The sequence below is a fragment of the Panicum hallii genome, chromosome 2, assembly GCF_002211085.1.
Source record: "Panicum hallii strain FIL2 chromosome 2, PHallii_v3.1, whole genome shotgun sequence".
Taxonomy (NCBI): Eukaryota; Viridiplantae; Streptophyta; class Magnoliopsida; order Poales; family Poaceae; genus Panicum; species Panicum hallii.
The window spans coordinates 30,670,538-30,685,673 of NC_038043.1; positions in this window are offsets into that span (position 1 = coordinate 30,670,538).

The window sequence follows — 15,136 nt, forward strand, 5'->3', positions numbered from 1 at the left end:
TGGAGACCGCCCAAGCAGGAGGTGGAGCGGTAGCATAGCGGCGGCGGGGAGGTGCTCTGCACCGGCGGCAGTAAGGAGCAGGAGAGCAGAGGGGTGCCAGAGGAAGAAGAGATGGGGGGGGGGGGGGTTCTCCAAGGACTTAGTTGCAAAATACAGAAATCCTAGGGACCTCACAGTAAAGCAAAATTCTCCATTGATCTAAAACTCTAATGAAGAAGTGACCAAAATAAAAGTTGTAGAGTTTTTCAAACCCTACCACATTGATTTAGAGTTCAAGTTAAAAAATCAGGGTACACAGCTTTAAATTTTAAAATTTTAATCAAAGTTGTATTTAAATAAGTTTTGTCCTTACTAAGGTAGATTTCATGCAATTTTGGACATAATTGCAAGTTTTCATGCACTGTCATGATGACTTGCATTCTTACATTTTGATCCTAAGTAAACTTTGAAAGTGACTTTTATACTTTAATCATTTTGCTTAAAAGGACCCATACTTTTGCATTAATCACATCTAGGTCCTTATTTTCACATAGACACCCAAATTTCATAGAATTTAACATATCTATTACAATTTCTTTCTTATTGTGATACAAATTTGACACCTAGAGTGTCACACTCTTCCTATGTTTTTTTATTCTACCTCCCATTCTTACCCAATTAACACTAAAGGGCCCACATTTTTCAAAATTACATAAATACCCTTTTTCCATTTGCACTTAAATTTGAACACACACACACAAGATCAAACATGCACACTTTACTTTAAACTCTAGGGTTTATAATTCTAAGTACCTGAATGTCACAAAACCAAAGTCAACAAATTCCTATTCATCATTCATTTGATTCCTCAAAGTCATAACACGATATATTTTGAACTTTCAACGTGAAGTATTCTTGATTGCAAACACATTGATTTCAAAAGATTTTCAATTCCAAAACAATTCAAGAAGATTCCAAAAAAATTAAACGGCAAAAAAATTCCGCAAAAATCTCAAAAAACTCTTAAAGATGATTTGGGACACGAGAAGTCCAAATAAAATATTTGGAGCTCATAAAAGGGTTTCTAGAAGCTTTCAAATATTGAATTAGCTCTAGAGAATTGAGAACAAATTCAAATATGGAAAATTCTTGGAGAAACTTAAACAATAAACACATTTTAAAAGCTATTCATTCAAGAAACACCCAATACAAATCAAATGAAAGCAAACCACACACAAAAGCACCCTAAAAAATATTAATTTAGTCTTAGAATATAATTATTTTTCCTATACTAAATAATGTGACAATTAATATAAATATTGAGAAAGATTTAAAATTATGAGAAAATGTTGTATTAACTAGTGTTAAGCTCACATCCCAGAATTAAATATTTTGGGATGTGACAAAACTACCCGCTTAAACAAGAATCCCATCCCGATATTTACAAAAACTTGTGACAAGGAGCAGAGATGGGACAAGATGTATAACACTTGTTGTATAGATAGTTCCATCTTCCTTGAGGCAAAAAGCAAATGAAAGGAGGGGATAAACAGGCAGAATACCGGATCATGCAATAGCAGCATCAAGGACGAGATAGATGGAGGACTACTAAGAAAAATCAACAACAAGATCAAGGACATAGTAAGAGTAGTGTTTATATGAAAGCAGATATTAAAATCAGCCATTGCTATCTAGACTTACACCTTGGAACACCCTATCCTCCAAAGCCACGCTGACGAGCCCTTCCGAGGGACGCATACACATAGCACGCTACTTACGCTTTCATCATCGCTTTGTGTAAAATGATTAACCCAAAGGTGCTATGGCTGAAAGACAAAGACTTATAAGTTAGCTCCACGCTTACTCAATTAGCAAGGTGGTACTAAATATGTACATGCACCACTCATGGAGCACTATTGAACCACATCTAAATTGGGTTGGGTGTCACACCTTGTGACTACATTGACATTGAGATATGGTTCTCATAACTTGATTCACTTTGAACGTGTTGGTCCTGAAAGAGCCATTAGAATTATGGGTGTGAATTCCCTTTTTTGCCATTAGGTTGTTATTTCACTTTGCACTGCAAAGGAATGGACCCCATACATTATGAGGAAGTTCAAAATTGGTAAAAAAGAACTAAAACATCGAACCAATCGCACAAAGTAAGTTTTGCTAGAATTGTACACCTTTGTAAATGGGTTCACATAAGGATTCATTTATAAAATGTACATTTTTAGGAGTCTATCACAATGATAGACCCAATCACCTCTTAATTGGATCCATAACTTTTCTAATTAAGTGTTTGTCATACCCGGGGTCACGGGACTACGCACAAGGCGTACATATTCTAGGATAAGAGGTGGGACATGGCCCACACTCTACACTAATTGTAACTACTCGTACAGGAGTAGGACTAGTCGGAATAGAAGGAAACTACCCGGATAGTACTCGGTTAGGACTCCTAAGCTAGTATCGGGCTAGAACTTCCATATAACCCTATCCCCCAGACTATATAAGGGTGGGCAGGGACCCCCTCCAAACAACACATCATCTAAGGCAATACAAACCACTACACAGGACATAGGCTATTATACTCTTGGTGGCCCGAACTTGTCTAAAGTTTCGTATTCCTTGCACTTTCGAGTTTCTAATCTCGGAGACACCCACCTACAATCTACCACCTCGGGGGTATCCTTCGGTGGGCTTGGAGGTTAAACACCGATAGCGGGTGCGCTAGGTAGGGGTGTTCATCGAGCATCCACCGGCAAACTCGATGACACTTTTCAACTTCACCAGTGTCGTGCTCGATGAGGGCACCATGTTAACCTTCGGCTCCTGGATCTGCATCGCCAATGGATGTGGAGGTTTCAACAGCCACCTCGCCGAGCCCAGGGAGTCGAAGGCATCTGCTCCAACACTCTGTCGAGACATCGACGCTATCACTAACGGTTTTGGCAGAATTCAACTTTTCGATCTAATCAAAAGCTACGCAAACCGCCTTAAGGCAATCTCTCATCCCCGGATCAGCGACGGCGACCTACTCACAGGAATAGATCGGGTGGACTCCAGCATTGTCGGGTGCATCAAGCTTGCGGAGGCTGCTCTCCAACAATATGATAACTCGGGTCCCTCAACCCGGAATCGCCCTACAACACCTCGTTACCCTCTCACCAACACTAGTGACATCTTTTCTTCAATCGATCGAGTCGCTCGAAACATCACCAAATGAATCAAGCTCGCGGAAACTACTCTCCAGCACTCCAACTCTAAAGAGTTGGAAGCGTTCATGGCAATCTTCGATGGTGACCTTGATGACTTCATCGACGCACTTGATGAGCTACCGCCTCTTGGACCCAATTCGATTCGATTCGAGGCCACGTGCACTAAGCCTCTCTCCAAATTGGAGGAGGACTTGGATTACCCGCTACAACTTGGGGAAGGAGAAGCCATCGTACACCAGCAGGCTCCCTTCTTCGATAACTCCTCAAGGCCCTTAATAAGCGGCTGCCAAGGCCCAACGATCGCATCAACTTAGTCGAGCGGGCTCATGCGTCAGAAGGGCACGGAACCTTTCGAGCTATTCGACATTAGCCTACCTCTCTATGACATCAACACCGACGAGCTCCCGTTCCAGGAAGGCAGGCCCCTCAATCCCTCTAACGGAGAGGAGGAGCAACCCACCAAGCACTCAACGCTGGATCGAGAGGTGTTCATGGCGTTCATCAAGGAAATCCAGGATGCGGGGGAGGAAGGATCACAGTATGTTCAGTTGGATGACTACTACATCGATAACGATGACTACATCTCTGACACAGCCGCTTCAGATCCAGATGCACCGGGGGCATTCGCCCATCACGAGCTACTTGCACATGCTCTCGACATTGTGGGAACCGTGAAGATTGAAGATGAAGACGATGTCCAAAAAGAGCGGCATAAGCTTAGGAACGCCAAGCGTGCTATGCGCAGGCAGCGCGTACCAGAACAACACCAACATCAGCCTGGCAACCTCTACAACTGCTCCATGAGCGCCCTCCGCACTATCATCAACGACGGCCAGGACGCCTGCAACATCATCATCGCCAGGTAGTAGGAGTGCGATGAGGTGGAGGCCTACAGCCCCACCAACTATCATATCCCCCTCAACTACCTGTGTACAATTCGAAAACACAAGCCAGAAGTCGGGGAACAACCAACCCAAAGAAAGAAAGCCCTCAGCTCGAAGGAACGATTCGAGGAGGCTCTCCACAAGCGATGCCCATGGCACCCGAAGAGCAAGCATTCCACTTTCGAATGTCAAACCCTTCGGAGGGTCCTGAGAGCTCCGCCACTCAACAAAGATTATGAAGAAAGGCGATAGGACTATCCGAATAATGATTTATATATAAATTAAGTACTCGATTCAAGGAGGTTTTCTGAGGGTCTTTTAGGTGTTTCATTGGTTCAACCATTATTTTCGGACTATATCTCGTGTAACACCCTAATGTAATTTTCCCAAAATTTTAAAGAAATTGTTTGGGCTCAAATAAATTTTTCAGGGCTTTCTCTAATTTACCTTGTATTTAAAGTAATTTTAAAACGCAAGTAATTAAAATTTATCATAGGATTAAAGTGTTTGTGCATTCATGCTGGAGCATTGGTTTTGTTTGTGTGGAGTGTATAGGGTTTGAATTCAAATTCATTTGAATTCAAATAGAATTGTTGGGATGGTTTGAGTGTAGAAAAAGAAAAGGGGAAAAAGGAAAGAAAGGCAGCCCAAACTCCTTGGCCCGGCCTGCTACCCTTCCCTCTCTCCCGCTTGGGCCGACTCTCTTCCCCACAGCCCACTCCTCTCCTTTTCTTTTTTCCCCCCTGCATGGGCCCTGCTGGCCCAACTGCCCAGCCCGAGCTCCTTCTCCCTCTCTCCTTCTTTTCTCTCGTGCTCAACAGCCGGCCCACGTGCGCTCGCTCTTCCCCCTCTCTCTCCTTCTCCCTCTGCCAACCGGGGCCCGCACGACAGCTTCGCCCCCGCTCTCCCCTTCTCCTTCCCCTTCTCTGTTTCTCCCTCCACCGGCCGGCCGCTCTGCCGCTAACCGTGGGCCACTCCGCAGCACCCCCGGGCTCCCTCCCCCGCGCTCGCAAGGTCCCACTAGCCGGCACCGAGCATTCTCCCCCTTCTAGAAACCCGCCCGCGCTTGGATTAGGTCGGACCGCAACGGCCCGCGGGATGCGCGGCACCCGTTGCCGGGCGACCCGCACGCCGAGGCCGCCCCCACCCTTCTTAGCTGAAGCAGCTCTCTCGAGTTTTCCTCCTCAGCCGCCACTACCTCTCCAGTTTTTCCCCGTGCCCTTGCGCCGCTCGGATTTGAGCTGCCGCCATCGACCGAGCCCGGCGCCACCCCGATTCCGCCTCAGCATTCCCGATCCTCGGCCGCAAATCATCGTCGTAGCACCCTGGGGTGGTAAGGACCGCACCGTGCCCCTCCTCCCTCTTCTTTTCCCTCCGCGTGAGCGCGTCCCCCTGGCCGCAGTGATCCCGAGCCGCCCTTGCCGTGGGGAGCTCTGACCCAAACCCTAATTAGCCCTCTCAAGCCCCTAGACGAGTTCTCCGTGTCGCGCTCTACCTCTGGGGCTTGATGTCATTCAAAACCGAGCCCGGAGGGCTGAGTTTGGCCAGCTCCCGCGAGCCTCCGCCGCGGGAGCCGAGCTCCGGTGGCCGGCGCCGCCGTCCCGCGCGCCCATCTGCCCGAGCCGTAGGATGCGAGGTGAGCGGACAGGATTAGATCGAGCCGTGATAGATTAGAGCCGTCGGACCGTGATCCAACGATCCTGATTAGGAGGTACCGGTTCGGCTCTGTTTTAAATCTGAGCGGTCGGTTTGAAATCCAGCGGTCGTGATTGGATCAAGAGTAGAGAGAGTCCGGGGCGTGGGATCGAGATCCAACGGGTGAGGACCGCGCGTACCCTTTCGCGTAATAGATCTAATCTGAGCCGTTAGATGGCGATCCAAGGGCCCAGATTTGGAGATACCCCTTCAGCCGTTCCTTTTGTTAAAGAGCCCCTGTCTTTTAGAGAAATCAACCCGCAGTACTCTTTAGTTCAAGAGTATTTACGTTTTAGTCCTATTTTACTCGTTTAGACCCCTGAGCTTTCCAGTTTTAGTGCCCGCCGTCCAAGCCCCTGGTTTTCACGTGCTAGCCCCTGTGTCTACCCTTTATTTATATTTAGGTCCCTGGTTTTTGTCCAGAACCCCCCTGTAGTCCAGTTTTTCTCGCAGATAGGTCCCTGGATCTTGTTTCAAGCGTAGAATTCGCGTCTTAGCTCCGTTTTAGGTGTTCTTTATGTCCACGCGATCGTTGTAACGCGTAGAATAGTTGTAGGCCAGTTTTGTATGCTGTTCTATTGTATTGGTGTACTGTTTTCTTATAGTTTGCTATTGTTTGTGCATGTGTGTATGTCTGGACCATGCTTGATGATCGTGAGTAGACGCGGAGCCTTTGGACCAGTACCTGGAGCCACCATCTTCTGAAGCTTTTGAGCAGCAGCAGGAGAACTTTGAGGAAGGCAAGTATAACATGAACATCCTATCACTTTTAACTACAATTTCATACTGCATTTTAATACTGTATGCCTATAAGGACTTTCCTAGCCACTTTATATCCTATATATATATCCTTGGGTTGCATTTTGGTTAGTTGTGCTAGGTTGCTGCGCTATAACAAACTTGGTCCTTTTTAATTAAATTTGATTAATGGTCTTATACAACTTAATCCTGAGCGTGGCCCTCTGTGCTGTGTGCTTGAGTGGCTCACGTCTCCGTAAAAGATGTTTTGTTAGAAACTTGGTTTTGGGGGCCAGCACGGTGCTTAGTGCTTGGTTGGCCACTCTCCATAAGGACCGGTTCATAGAGCGACAACCTGGGACAACCGCGCAACCACAAGACTGGAATGGGACGGTCTTGACTTACTAATTAGGTCGTGTTGGTTCGGGAGTAACTTACCTGCGTGGGCAAGAGGGGTGGTAAGCTTCAATGGTCCCTGCTCCTCCGGCTTGGTCTGTGCTGTGTGTCTTGTACCCCCGGAGGTGGGCCCCATCGTTGCTGATCCAGAATTCTTAGCGGTTACACCTTACCAACGTGATCCTTTGTAACGGTCTCGTAGTGTGCTCGCTAGCCATCTCACCTAAGGAAGTGTGATGAACAACTAGCGTAGCTCACGACTTGTGAGTAAAGTTGTGCAACCTCTCGAGAGTGTAAAACTGATATATCAGCTGTGCTCACAGTCATGAGCAGCCCAGATCCTCCATTTGATTAGTGGGGTTATCAACCTTTGATTGGGAAGGTTCCCCGGGTGGTTTTGGTTCGGATGGTTCTCAGTAGTTTTTAATTAATACTAATTAATTTCTTATGCAACTTGGGTTATGGTAATTCATCCACTTGTAGTAATCAGCATTAATAAAACTTTGCCAAGGCTAAAAGCTAATGCAGTTGAGTCAGCCAACCTAGAGCCTCATAGTTTGTGTTATACTTGTTGAGTACTAGTTTGTACTCACTCTTGCATTTCTACTCTTCTGTTCTCTTGGATATCTTCGACTGCTGCTCAGTACCAGGCGACGTGGAGGACTACATCGGCGGACTCGACGATTTCTAGGTGTTGTCTCCCAGTTGACGTCCCTGTGGCGCCCCACTCTTCATGTATTTATTTTACGCTTCCGCATTCCTTGAACTGATTCTTGATTCAGTTGTAATAAAGACATTCCTTTTATAATTTATACGCTTTTATTCGTGACATGTGTTGTGATATCTTGATAATCTGTTGTATATATGCGTGACTTGATCCTGGCGCATATATGATCGCTCGATTTATGTTCTTATAAATCGGGTGTGACATCTCGAAACAAGGGGTTCTGTAAACCTAAAAGCACCCATTTTTACCACTTAGTTAGGGTCGCTATTTATTTTTATTATTTGGGTTAATCATGACTTCCTCGCCATACTACTCTCAGACGTGCCCAATGAATGTCCAGTCTAATTAGTGCAACCTTTTTTTAGCCGGTCTCTTATCACCAATTCCTCAGCCGATCTCTTATCACCAATTCCTCATGTCACAATCCTTTTTTACCCATGCTCAGGGGCTAAGGATAGGGCCAACGGGGATGAGCTTAGGAAGAATAAAATGATCCAACTTCTTCAAGGCTAAGCTCAAGGAACCATATCACAGCCGAGCCATGCGACTACCAAAAGTGGTCGCCTCGTTTAGCAATGACCAATGGAACCCGTTAATTAGCCAAATAAAGCATCTACATGATTATTTTCCAGTAATGTTGCGTTTACTAGTTCCCAACTAGTACTCTATGTTACTGAAGAGACCTCGCTCCCATATTTTAGTCATGCTGCGTTTACTAGTTCCCGACTAGTACTCTATGTTACTGAAGGGGCCTCGCTCCCACACTTTTAGTAACGCTGCGTTTACTAGTTTCCGACTAGTACTCTATGTTACCGAAGGGGCCTTGCTCCCATACTTCCAGTAATGCTGCGTTTACTAGTTTCTGACTAGTACTCTATCTTACTGAAGGGGCCTTGCTCCTATACTTCCAGTAACGCTCTGTTTACTAGTTTCTGACTAGTACTCTATGTTACTGAAGGGGCCTCATTCCCATACTTTCAGTAACGTTGCATTTACTACTTCCTGACTAGTACTCCATGTTAATGAAGAGGCCTCGCTCCCATAATTCCAGTAATGCTGCGTTTACTTATTTCCGACTAGTACTCTATGTTACTGAAGGGGCCTCGCTCCCGTACTTCTAGTAATGCTGCGTTTATATAGTTTCTGACTAGTACTCTATGTTACTGAATGGGCCTTGCTCCCATACTTCTAGTAATACTGCGTTTACTAGTTCCCGACTAGTACTCTATGTTAGTACTCTATGTTACTGAAGGAGCCTCGCTCCTATACTTCCAATAACGCTACATTTACTAGTTTCTGACTAGTACTCTATGTTACTGAAGGGGCCTCGCTCCCATACTTCCGGTAACACTCTGTTTACTGGTTGCCAACTAGTACTACGGGTCGAAGCGCAAAGATTACTTGCGACCGACTCTGACTACTTCGAGTACTAGCCTAACAGTTTGTAGGAACCAACAGCATGAGTCACTGCGAGGAAGTTGAAGAGGCTCCCACACCTATGAAAGCAATCTAGAGTATCGCATGGTGCGAGTAAATCACCTGTATGGAACTTTACGCTGGACACCAAATCATCGACTACCTCTAGAAGCATGGCCTTCTGAGCAGTTCTGTTTTGGGCGTCCCGCATTCTTTATCTAAGTCCTACAATTTTTGGTATTACTCTACGAGTAAGAACGTCAAATACATCAACAGGCAACAACAAATAAAACATATATACATGTTTACATTCATGGACAGGTTGTTCAACGACTACATATCATGCTCACTCCTGCTCCAGGCTATCTATTAACTTTTGAGCCACTGGCTTTGCTTCCTCGACAAACTCTAAGAATTTCTCCTTAGAGCAGTCGGCTGCCATGCCATCTTCCAGTGGACTCAGATTGGCCTTTGGCCAGTAGGACTTTACGAGCCCAAGGATGTGCTCTACATAAGTTTTGGTGGTCTCCGAGATGTATCCAGAGATCTTCTGTGGGGCTTCACAGAGTCACTCAAGCAGCGTCCTCTCGCTAACTACCCCCTCTTCTGGAGGATCCACCATGTCTATGATTACTTGCGCTACACTCTTGAGATCTTCAAGTTATTTATCTTTTAGCTCCTTCTCAGTGGCCATGTCCCGGATCTGTGTTGCACACTCTACGAGTTGCATATCTGCATCTTGGAGCACTTTGATCAGCTTCTCTTCATCATCTGAATGATGGTACACAAGATTCTTCAAGTTAGTGATCTCATCATCCTTACTTCTTATGATATCATTAAGTTTTGCAGCAAAAGGAGATGAAGAAGTACTCGTACAGTTCAGATACTACTTTCACGTATGGCAAAATGAAGATAAAGCAGTCGATAGAGTATCACCTCGGTGAGTCTTGGGTTGTAGTTTGTTCTTATTCTTGAGATCTTCAATCTCCTTCAGCAGCCAGACCTCTCAGGTATGCTCCTGTTTGATGGTGTCGAGTTGATTCCTCATCTTGACGTTCTTGTAAATTTGCTCGCCAATTTGGCGATCTTTCTCCTGCGACTAGTGGAATCCATCTACGATAGCTTGGAGCTTGTTCGAGTTCTTCCTAGAACGGTTGGCCAATTTTTGCCCAACGAAAGGAAACAATTAGAGAAGATCAAGCAAGTTGACAAAGGCAGTCATCTCTAGTCCAGGACGCTTACTATGGAAAACTTATACAGATCTTTGAAGGTGTTTTGGAACTGCTTTAAAGTTGCCGATGTAAGCATCGGATCTTCAATTAGCTCACACGGAACAGCATACTGCCACTTCAGTGGAGTGATCAATATGCTACCCGAAGAAGTACTCATAGTGCCTTTGTCCTTGTAGTGCAGGCTGTTGCTGCGGGATATCTGTCACCTCACCCGTAACAATCAGAAGAATTCAAGCAAAGTAGATCATACGGGTGAGGGCGGCTACATCAACTTACCCCTAGGAATCTCTGGGGAATTCTCTTCGACTTTGGTCCTCTCCCCCATGGGTGGTTTGACTCCAAGGTCGACCCCTCTGGCCTTTGTGGCGACAGGCTCTGGGGACTTCTCCAGCACTGATGACTCAACGAGCATGGCTGTCGCCGGTACCACACTCGAAGCTGCGACATCCGACTCCTTCTCTGCCTCGAGGGCTGGAGTTTCCGTGGCATTGCCAGGCTCCTCCAAGTCCAGAGCAGAGGAGGGGCTACATACAAGAAGCATCAACATGTTTTACGATAACGAACCTACTATTTACAAGTGAAAGCACTCGGATACTTATAGTGCGGACATCTTTATTCCTAACTTTTTCCATTTGAGTGGTCTAGGCGCTGGGACAACACCTAAAGCACTCACCAGCGTGGCTTCGCCAATCGAGAGTAGAGTTTGTTTTGGCGGGGCAACCGTGATGATTACCAATGAACTCAGGCCAACCGTGGGAAGTGATTGCCCCGGTGCGGCCCCAACGGAACTTGACGACAGGTCCACTCTAATAGAGGGCATGCTCTGCTCTCTCACAGTATCATCCCCAGCAGCATTCTCGACCCTTCGCTTTGAGTGCTTTGGGTTTGAGGAGCTAGCAGAGTAGAATCAAGAAAAAAGGGAGAATTCAACAAAACTCAGCAACTGGAAATTGAGCAAGACTACTCGCAAGTTCAGGAAAAGCTCTTACCTAGGTGTTTCTTCATCATTACCACCTAGCAAAGTGCTTGCCCTGCGTTTTCGGGCAGTAACCCGCGACTTCTTTGGGTGACTTGGCAAAAGAACACCATTAGGAGAGCTTGCGACTTCCTGGGAGGTCTTCATTTTGTCGCCCTTTATCACCTCCGCCAAGGTCTTGTCATCATCAGTGCCTTCATTATCCTCCACATTCTCTAAGTAAATAGCAGGCTGGGACGACATTAGGTGGCTCGGACGGTCGATGTCCGGCATAGGAGGCATACTCCTATACACATTTACATCATCTTGCAGTAATATTCCAAGATTTTTTAGTCCAAAAAGAGATTAAAGGATATCAAAAGTACTTGACAGGATGATACGACTATTTACACCTACCTGTTTGGGAGGATTTTTCGCCGAGTACAGGCTCGACACATATGGGACGGTTTCAGCGCCCATGAGTACCCGGCTTACTCGCTGCAAGGCTTCACCTTTGCAATGTGCTCTGCAGAAGATCGAGACGAAATTGAGATGCTAAGGTAGTCAAAGCCAAAGTGTGTGCATTTCTGCAGAGGCTGGATCCGCTTGCCCAGCCATGTGTACATCATTGACACTCCAGTAACTCCAGCATCTCTATGCTTCTTGATCATTTCGAGCAGCTCCTCGATCTGGCCATGTCATGGCACGTCATTGTCCACTCGCCATGGATTTTGAGCGCCCCGGCTGTCCTTTCGGGCAGTGAGGGATGATAGTTTCCAATGTAGAACCACCGTTCCCTCTACCTAGACAAACTAGTTGGGAACTTGTAGGGGATGTAATTCTTTTCCATCCTCTATCTCAGTTGCAATCTGGCACCACCGACTTCATACATGGAACTCTCGCTGGGTTGTGGTTTGAGATGGAAGAGGCAGCAAAAGAGGTCGAAGTGGGGTTCTATCCCTAAGAAGGCGTCACAGAAATGAACAGAGATGGAAATGTGGAGAATAGAATTGGGGTTGAGATGACGGAATTGGATTCCATAGAAGAAGAGAGGCCACAAAGAAATCAGATGCGAGAAGGGCCAATCCGCGCTCAACAAAATATTGGAAAAGAATAATCTCCTCAGCCCCTTCATATGGTCTCTTATCACCAGTGGCAGAGCGCCATTGGATTATCTCCTTGGGCTAGAGGAGGCATTCATCAACCATTGTTTGCAGATCAGCTTTGGACAACTTACTTGTTCTCCACCCGTCCCCAGCGAATGGCGGTGGGCTTGGAGTCTTTCCCTTTCCCCTTGGAGGCACCTTTCTTGCTCACCATTCATGATGTCACGAGCTTTTTCACTCGCATACACTCAGGGGCTGAGGCTGGAGGTGGCGGAGACGCGCTCGGGGGAAGCAGGGGCTCTCAGCGACTACTCTCCACACAGGGAAGGAGCTGGGAATAACCTAGATCTAATTCTAGGAGTGGAGGCGGCTGCAGGATAGAGGAAGACGAAAGGCCAAGACAGTGAGAATGCAAGCGAAAGGGTGAGCAAACCCTAAGTTACATCGCGGTTAAATAACCAGCGGTGGCCCCATAATTACTGTGTGAATGCGAAAAGTTTTTTTCCCTCGGGATAAAATTTGTTTTGAGCGGTAATTTTAGATTAATTTGGAAAGTTATTTGCTTAACCATTTTTCAGTGATTTTATCCGAAAAAAAGGATTTTCAAATTTCTGAACTAATTTACTCATTTTAACCATCAAATCAAATTCTTATTTTTTCCACATTCTATGCCACGACTCTTTGGACCCTTTTTTCTAAAATTTGGAATTTGGATTCAAGTCTGGGGGGCTGCGGGACACGTGTCATTGATGGCTTATTTTTGAATTTTTTGGAAGATAAAGTAAAGAAGATTCAAGACTAATTTGACCCTAAGCCTGATTCTTCGATTCAACCTAAGGCTCGGGGGGCTACTCCATATGGAGTGCGAGTTTAATCGCACCCGATATAAAAGAAGACTTGAAAACTACTCGGGGCATGAGCTCTTCACAGCCTCGATGCAGCCAAGGAAGTACTCGGAAGACACATTCAAGATGAAGTTCGGAAGAACTCGAAGATGCCTTTAGGAGTACTCGGCAGCCTGCAGTACTCGACTACGAAGAGCTCGGGGGCTTGTCAGACCCGGGGCTACGGGACTGCACACATGGCGTACATATTCTAGGATAAGGGATGGGATATGAGTCACACTCTACACCAATTGTAACTACTTGTATAGGAGTATGTATAGGAGTAGGACTAGTCAGAATAGAAGGAAACTACCCGAGTAGTACTCGGGTAGGACTCCCAAGCTAGTATTGAGCTAGGACTGTCCCTCTAGATTATATAGGGGCGGATAGGGAGCCCCTCCAAACAACACATCATTTAAGGCAATACAATACAAACCACCACACAGGATATAAGGTATTACGCTCTCGGCGGTCCGAACCCGTCTAAAGTTTCGTATTTCTTGTACCTTTGAGTTTCTAATCTCGGCGACACCCCACCTACAATCTACCATCTCGGGGGTATTTCTCGGTGGGCTTGGAGGTTAAACACCGTAGTGTTTGGGTATCCCGATATCTTATAGGAAACTATCAAATGTTGATTGTTTAATGGTTAAGGAGCGCTTTGAGAATTGTCTAAGGAGTTGGAAGGGCAAAAGTTTATCACAGGCGGAAGATTGACTTTGATTAACTTAGTACTTAGTTGTGATAATCATAAAGAATTACCAAAGGGCGTTTAAAAAACTAGATTACTTCATGTCTCGATTCTTCAATGCGATGATCATAAAGGAAAATACTGTATTAAAAACACAGCCTTGCTCAGTAAATGGCTATATTGTCTACTAACAACGGATGGAACATGGCAATAGATTCTACAGAATAATTCTGTAGGAACAAAACCACTAGCTCAAGCACAGTGGAAAAAGGATGACTCTCATTTCTGGACCAGCCTTGTGAAGGTCAAACAAGATTGTTTATAGTATAGGACGTCCATCATTAAAAATGAGTAACAAATAAGGTTCTGGGAAGAGAGGTGGTTAGAAAATAGAAAACTATGCGATCAGTATCCTAGTTTATATAATATGCCCGCCAGAAACAGGTACTGTTGCAGAGGTTCTAGGCACCATTCCACCAAATATTTTTTAGCGTAGGAATCTTATTGGTAACAATTTAGCGATGTGGAATATTTTGCTACGACGAATCAGTAGCGTTGTTTTATGTCAGGATGATGACGAATTCCGTTAGAACTTACATTAGAATGGTGTGTGTTCAGTGAAATCACATTATGTAGCTTTGATGTATAATGAGGTTCCAAATATTAAGAAACGTCTTTCGAAACTTAAAGGCTCCCTTAAAAGTTAAAATCTTCCTATGGTACCTCGGATGAGGTGTAATACTAATAAAAGATAACATAATTAAGTGAAACTGGCAAGGAAGCAAATAGTATTTTGTTTCTGTCACAAAATAAGATTTTTCAACATCTATTTTTTGATTGCCAGCTATCTTGCGTGGTTTGGACAGTCACTCGTGTGTCTTTTGGTCTTCCACGGCCTTACAGTGTGACGCACATATTTGGGCAATGGATGATGGCGATTGCTAATGAATTTAATTCACTTGTATTACTTGGAGCAACAACTACATGTTGGTCACTGTGCTTGTGTTGAAATGTTTTGACATTCGAAAACAAACAAACTTCCGTACAGAAATTTATTTGTTTGTTTATCTTCATACTGTGCACATGGGCTATCCTCTAGAAGTCTACCGTACAGAAATTTATTGTGATGGCATCTCAGCAATTGGCACAAATAATGGCCAAGGTTCTTTTTACCTGGGCATTTAGGTGGCGGTATAGTCTACGGAATAG